Genomic DNA, 8114 nt, shown 5'->3' with positions numbered 1-8114 from the left:
CTTTTACTTTAAAAGGAGTTACACCACCAACGAACCACATCTAGCTAGATTAACAGCTCTTTTCTAATTCTTCTTTCCATGTTGAAAATGGAATTGTGCTTTCAGTTAACCATAGTTCAGTAGCATGTCTGAAGAAAGTTATGCTCACATCTTTAGTAGTTTAATTTTACATGTACTGAACTGCATGTAGCAAAACTAGTGGGGGCAGTCAGAGGCCTTTGGCTGTCTGAGCTTCACTATTGTGTTTATTTTTCCTCCATTTATTTTAACTACATGTGGTCTACAGCATTGGCAAGCTCATTCATTTAGATTTCTGATCAGCTGGGAATATTCTTAATGTACAGTTCAACTTCTCCTCTTCTGTTACCCCCATTATTTCTGTTCCATTCCATTCCATTCTGAACAAATTGTATCTTCTGAATGGTATATTCCAATCATGGGATTCATCATTGGATTCCAGTTTATTTCTATTAAGTCATATTACTTCTTTGTGTAAGAATTTAAGCTCTTCTTGCTTATTGTCCATATTTTGGTCATTACTACAGAGACCACAAAGACTATGAACTTTATGATCCCGTCCCAAAGGTGCTTTTTCAAAAGGCTACCTTTGTTTTTCCTTGAAGCACCTTTAGGACAACCATTATCTGGATGACTGAGAATCTCCATAAACATTTATGACCCAGTGTTCTTGATTTTTTTATTAAGCAATTCAACAGACTACTACAGCTACCTACTTCCTGACCAATTCTTAAGAATGAGTGGCTTTGTCCCACTCACCTAGCCCTGATTCTATTTAAAGTATTCCTGATTAAGCCCAGTATATTTCAGCCAAACACATTTTGTCTAGTCCTAGTAAATGGAACATATCTTTTCTTGTCCAGAAATCATTTCCAAAGTCAGTCAATTCCCTCTGGTATTCTTCCCTTTCAGATCGGTCAGAAGGATAAATAAATATAAATAAATAAGGCCATCTAAAACCATAAACAGCAATGTTGCGACAGTCCAGAACAATATTCAATATTCATTTAGTTAATTCTATGACTGCCTGATCTTGTTAATGTGCTAAGCCATCATTCAATAGCTCTCCTGTTAAAACTTTCCCTTCTCTACCGGCGTTCTGCTTTTCTATGATGTGTAAAATCTTCTTCAAAGCCAAGTCTGACTCCTGAGTACTTCCTGGACAATTCCATGTAGTTTCTTGGCAACAGCACAGAAGTGCCTTGTCTTTTTCTTTCCCCCAGGAGGTGTATGTATTGAATTTCGCTGAAAAAAGGCCAGATCCCTGAGATTCTTTGCTGATTCTTCTATTAAAGCAATAACTAGGGTGAACATTGTTTAGCAGCTGGGCCCAAAGTCAGCCAGATGCTATTGCTTGCCCTCTGAGCTGAGAGAAAGCAGGGTTTTAAAAACTGTCCAGTGAATCCTTAATGCTTTACTGCTATTATCAAAAACTCTCTAGAGAAGAGCAGAAACTCAGAGTGCAAAGAAAACTAAATTTTACAACACATTTAGCTGCAATTAAGCAGAATCCTTGCCCCTTCTGCTCATGTTTATTCAATCTATCACCCTTCGTGTAATTTTGTTATTTGCAATCCAAATAATGCTCCGTTCAAATCAGAAGTATATTCTTGCCAAAGAAAATTTCCAAAAGTACCAAGGAAATTATTTGATGGTTTTCTGAAATATTTCCTCAGAGGTAGTGCTTGGGGGATAATCTCTGCCAATCCAAGCAGTATAGAAAGAATATAAATCATATATAATGATTTATATAAAATCATAAACAGATGGTAACATGTTTCATCACTTGGAAGGACAATTTTAGATACGTCCAAAATTTGGGTGTTTTTTGGTAGCTAAATAAAGAATGGCACAGTGCTTTTTGTCCACAGGCTCACAAATTATGTGAATGGAAACAACTAATCTCCAAATGGCCAAACAATGAGAACAATCTGACTTCCTAATCCACCTAAATTCTGTTTAATTTAATTGGGATAACAAAAAAAGGCAATATCCATTCAAATGTGTGTGGTTTTTTTTTAAAGAGAACAAGTACCAATTATCATAAAGGAACTGTCAGTCTTTTGTTTCTTGACTAAGTTTTATAACATTTCCAGGAAGCAGTGCTTTTTAAACAGAGTACCATTAGCTGTTCCTGCCACAACATATGTCAAGTTTATATGTATATGTATTAAGATGCTTCATCGGGTCGTGTAGCTGCTAGATGTTCTTTCTGTTTCGTGTCTAGCTTCAGGATATGTCAGAGAAGGCCCTAGAGACAATGCAAAGCCTCACAACGTTTTTGCTTTGCTTTCAAGAAACGGAGAGATAATGTTTCATGAGTCACCTCTGAAGGGAAGGTGTCTTTGCTAAAAGCATCCTTCAAGCACTGCACATTTTCAGAGTCTTATTACGGCCCTAATTTACATGCCTTCTGCTTACACCTTTTTACAGTCTTTGGCAAAATATTTATCAGTCTTGAACAAGGACGTCTTAGCAGCTCACATTTAATGCACAAACTTTATCCGGAAATCAGCTGTCTTTTAGATTCATTATGAAAGGTGTCACACTCAATTTATACAAAATCTGCTTGTTTGATTCTGCTCTTGGCAAGGCATAAACTCAACCTCAGCGCTACTTCATACAGCCTGCATGTCTACAGTTAAGGAGGGGTAAAGTTAAGCTCCCCAAATGAGTAAAGTCATATCCTGTGGCTAAAACTTTAGTCACATGCACAGAAACTAAGACCAAAAGCACATCAAAATAAGCAAGAACATAAACTTCATCAAATGAAACAGTGCTGAAGAAGGCTGGAATAAAATGCAATGTTCGTTTTTTTTTCTTTCTCCGATATTTTTTATGCATTGCTTTTCCTTCAAACATTAGTCTGAATTCAAATAGTGACTATTATATAAACATGCAGTTCAGGGTTTTGAAAAATTGCAGGCAGAAATTTCTAGAGGTGGGCCTGGAGGAGATCTATGAAGATGAAAGTCATGAAGACAGAAGCACAAAAACAATATACAAAACCTGACAACTCTGGCAATTGAAGAACAACTTTAACTGAAGCTTCAATCATGATGTGATTCCTCCTCTACTAACAGATGCCATTGTGTATTGAGAAATTGATTTTTTTTTTAAGGAAGGCAAGGAAATATATTGCCCCTCTTTGTATCTAATAGAAAACTTAGTTTTACTAGAGGAGAAATGAGCAACTGGAATGAAATGACAACACATTATGTGTCTCATCATCACTAAGGTGTTTTTTTAATCCCTTTTCTTCTTTTCAGTTCAGTAGGATTTGACTCTTGTGGATTTTTGTTTTTCTTTCTGGATGTCGCTAGCTTGATATTGATGAAAGAAATGTCCTTCTGGGTTCGGCTCCAAGTGTGGAAAAAGACAATGGAGACATGGAGGCTGCTTGGAAAGATGGTTTATTGTTGGACAGGGCCACATGGCTTGAGCCCTGAACAGAAAAGGTGATCACATGCTTCAATGTTGGTAGAGAAGAGAAGGGCCCTGTTCAGTCCCACCTCTCTGTTTCCTGTTCCTGTGTAAGAAATGTATTCTGATTGGTTGTCAGACTCCCATAGGGCCATGCAGGGGCAACTCTCTAGGCTGCGTTTTGAATCCAGGTTTGGTTGAGTTCTCAGATGCCATGTGGCGAGTTGGGTAAAGGGCCAATATTATCATGCCTTAATCCCATCACTCTGGAGCTGCAGTGGAGAAGTCTTTATTATGTAAAAGGGACTAGCTTGGCCTTCTTAATGGCCCATTAACAGTGGGGATGGGCAGGAAGCTACAGGCAACTATTCTGTCTTTTAAAACATGTTTCTTTCTTTTCATATCCAGAGAAATATTCTGCCTTTTCAATATTTCCTAGGATATTTCATTTTTCTGGGAGAGGGCTGGGTGATAACTTCCCACAATATCACTCACGTCAGGGCCGCATGTGGTGAAAATGGGCTCCCAAGCTCCTTTTTCAGTTGGGACGGCCTCTTGCAACCCTCTGTCAGCGAAAATGGAGCTTGTGATTTCTGTTTTCACTGGCAGAGACACTGTGGGGCGGTCCTTCGTTGTTTCCAGGGCTGCCGTGAGGGCCATATCTAAGCATCCCACAGGCTGGATCTGTCCCGCAGACCTTGAGTTTGACACCCCGGTTGCTAAGATTCCATAATTCCTCATTACTGGTTATGCTAGTAAAAGGGGGGGCTGTCAAAAGCATAATTCATATCTTGAGGACCAGATTCCCCACTCTACAGAGTAAACAATTTCCATTTTTTACGAGCTTTTAAAATTAAACCAGGATTTATTGGTACATGAAAATGTGGTGCAATAAATAGATCACTATAACTACTCTCTGCTAACGATTTATATGATCACCCATCTCATCTAAGTGACTCTGGGCAGCTAATACAATACAAAAGTCGATTGCAATGGCAGCATGCAATAAATAAAACACATAAATCAAATGAAAAACAACTAAGCATAAAACTTCTTGTCCGTAGTTGTTCAGGTTATCTGGGTCTAATGAAAATGCACCATACACACTAAGAAGAAAAGGCACACAAGACGTCAATAAATAAAAATAATGTTGGAGAGCAGGAACACCATGACTTCCCTACTGGCAAGTAGGAAAACAAAGCAAATCACTACGATAACAAGGGACTTCCAGACATCAAAGGTAAAAACACTGTGGCAACTTCTAAAGGATGCACATCATCAGATTCTGTCTGTGGGTTAGGATCAGCATACATAATACAATAGTGTTTAGGCTTATATACTGCTTTACAGTGCTTTATAGGATTAGTGCTTTACAGAGTCAGCATATTGCCCCCAACAATTTGGGTCCTCATTTTACCCACCTTGGAAAGACAGAAGGATGAGTCAACCTTGAGCCTGGTGAGATTTGAACTGCCAAATTGCAGGCAGACGGCAGACAGCAGTCAGCAGAAGTAACTGCACTCTAACCACTGCACCACGACGTCTCATAATACAAAATTACCACAACTGTCTAGCATGGAAACTGGAAAAACAAGCTTTTATTCTTAACTGTGAGACTCATTCACAAGATCGATTCAAAAGAAAGTCATGTCATAAGGATGTGTGTGAGAAAGAGGGAGGAAGTTATCAAGCAATCATCAGGAACATATAACTTTAGTCTGTTGGTCACTTCTTCTTCCTTAACAATCTCATTCCCTACTAAACACTTAAATCTATATGCACTAACAGGGGTGGGGGCTTTTGGTGAAAAAAATACATATCGTATTCTACATACCATATAGATGTGTGGATAAGCCCATTGGATTATTTTAACCCAATTACCATGAAAAAAGTGTGCCACCCACAAAGAAACCAGTCCATATTTTTATGGTGCCTTGATTAAAAACCAAGGGTTGAATTATACATGGATGAACTTTGACATGAGCATATATGGGAAATATGAGCACTTTAAAAAAATATTGCTGTGTATAGTTGTAGATAAATCCATTTCCAGAAAAACTGAACACAGTTTTTGGAGTGATGTTAGCATCTAAAATTCTCAACTTATCCTCAAGTATGTATGGTATGCAGTTATTTGAACGTGTCTTTTTATAACTTCGAATTAAGTGGATTAGAAAGGGGAAATCTCAAGGCTGTGCTTCATTTTAATTGGGGATGGTTGTTGCTCTCTTTTTTTTTCAGAAGAAAAGCATTAATGAAATCTTGAATATTTTTCTAAAAACAAGTAGAGGACAAGCCAGTGGCTAACAAGAACCATCAAAATTAGAGGCTTCCTTTTTTATTTATTTATTTATTTATTTATTTATTTATTTATTTAAATAAAATTTTTATTTTTAAAAAAGGATTTTATTGGTAAAAAGAAAATACAACATCCATAACTTGTAAAAAACAATACAACTACATTTCAAGATATTCCCATACTATCAAATCATTATAAACATCAAAGGTTAGGTATCTTATTCCTTCCCTCCCTCTTCTCTTCCCTCATTTCTTCTTTTCCATACCCTTTTCTTCCCTCCCCCCTTACTTCCTTCTCCCCTGCCTTCCCTCCTTTCTTTTCTCCTTTCCTCCTGTCCTTCCCCCTCCTTTCCCTCCCTCGATCCCCCCCTCCTTCTCACATACCTTCCCTCCTTCCCTTCCTCTTTCCCTCCTCCTTCCTTTTCTCTTAATCTCCCTCCTTTCCTCCCTCCCTCCTTCCTTCCTTCCTTTCAACTCTCCTTCTCTCTTTCTTTCCCTCCCTCTTTCCCTCTTTACTACCCTCTCCTCTTCCCTCCCTCCTTCCTCCCCCAGTTTTCTTGTCTCCTTCTTTCTTCCCACCTCCTTTCCCTTCTCTTCTTTCTCTTCCTCCTCTTTATCCTTCCCCCCTTCTTCTGCCTTTCCTGTTCCTCTCCTTTCTCCTCTCCATCCTGACTTCCCTACTGTCCTCCTTCCCTCCCCTCTAACCTTTGTTACATTTACATATTTTCCTCTGCTGAGGACAACCTGGTTCTCTTTTCCTTTCCTTGTTTAAAGAGGCAAGGATTATAAATCCTCTTGCCTCATCTAAAATGAAGTTTAATTGCTAATTCCATGCAGGTAGTTATAGCGGATTTCCTATCAGCTTTTTAAAGTTTTCCCAACATTGTAGTCTAACAAAATTGCTCGACGGTGGGTTCTCACCCCTAATACATTTCTCCTTTTGCTTATCTCTCAGTTGTTGTATATTGTTCATTTGAGTTATTGGTTTAATCGTATTAGATTAGTCAGCTATCTCTTTTTGTGTCTAAGTCTTCACTGACTCATCAAGCCATTTGTACAGCTTCTCCCAGACTGTATAAAAGTCTGTATCTTCTTTGTCGTTAATTCGCATTGTCAATCTGTTCATTTCTGCTAGTTCTAAATTTTTATTCATCACCATAGTGTTGGTGGGGGCATTTTCACTCTTCCAGCACTGTGCATAAACAATCCTTGACGCTGTCAAAATATGGACTAGGAGGTATTGGTTAGATTTGCATATTTTTTGATCTATTATCCCTAATAAGAAAGTTTCCGGCTTAAGACATAGTTTAATTGACAAGATTCCATTCAGCCATCCTAGTATTTGCTTCCAATATGCTTTGGCAACCGGACACGTCCACCACATATGGTAGTACGTGCCCAGCACTGTTTTACATTTCCAGCATATGGCCGAAAATTTTGAAGAAATTTTCGCCAGTCTTGTCGGTGGAAGATGCCAGCGGTAGAACATTTTATATATATTTTCTTTATAGGCCGTCGATTTTGTCAATTTTAGGTTCCATTCCCAGACTCTTTCCCAGTCGTCTAGGTCTATTGTGTGGCCGATGTTTTGGGCCTAGGTTACCATGACTTCTTTTCTGCTTCCGTTTTTCGAATCAGTAAGCAGTTGTATATTTTTGAAATTAGTTTCTCATCTGGTCCAATTAAAATTTTATCTAATTCCTGGTTCTTGTTCTGGAAGCCGGGTTGTGCTAGATCGAATTTGTGTTTGTTCTGAATTTGAAGATATGGCCACCAATCGATGTTTATTCCCTTATCAGCCAAATTTTCCCTGGGGTTTAGTTTGTTTTGGTCGTCTAGCAACTGTTGGTAGGTAACAATTTTATCCAGATTTATCAAATTCGGGTATATCAGGGCTTCTGTTGGAGAAATCCATTTAGGTAGTTCCGTGTAGTATTTCCTTCTAATTTCCAGCCAGTCCTTAATTAATACCCCCCTTAAATGGTGTCTACTAAAATAATTGTGGATTTTATTTCCCTCGCACCATAAGTAGTTGTGCCACCCGTATTGCAGGTCGTGGCCCTCTATTGTTAAGATTCTTTTATTAGCTAACATTACCCATTCTTTTATCCACATAGTTGTTGCTGCTTGATGATATGTTTTCCATTCCGGTAAGCCCATTCCCCCTTGAGTTCTTTTATCCTGCAGATGCATATATTTTATTCTGGGCTTTTTACCATTCCATATAAAGTTTTAAATCATTTTGTCCAAATCATTATAAAATTTTTCCCCTAACTTAACCGGTGCCGTTTGAAATAGGTAGAGGATTTTTGGCAAGACATTCATTTTAATTACTGCGACTCTTCCCATCAGTGATAGTTGTAGTTTTGACCAGG

The sequence above is a fragment of the Thamnophis elegans genome, chromosome 8 (assembly GCF_009769535.1).
Source record: "Thamnophis elegans isolate rThaEle1 chromosome 8, rThaEle1.pri, whole genome shotgun sequence".
Taxonomy (NCBI): Eukaryota; Metazoa; Chordata; class Lepidosauria; order Squamata; family Colubridae; genus Thamnophis; species Thamnophis elegans.
Note: the sequence above shows the minus strand (reverse complement) of the source record.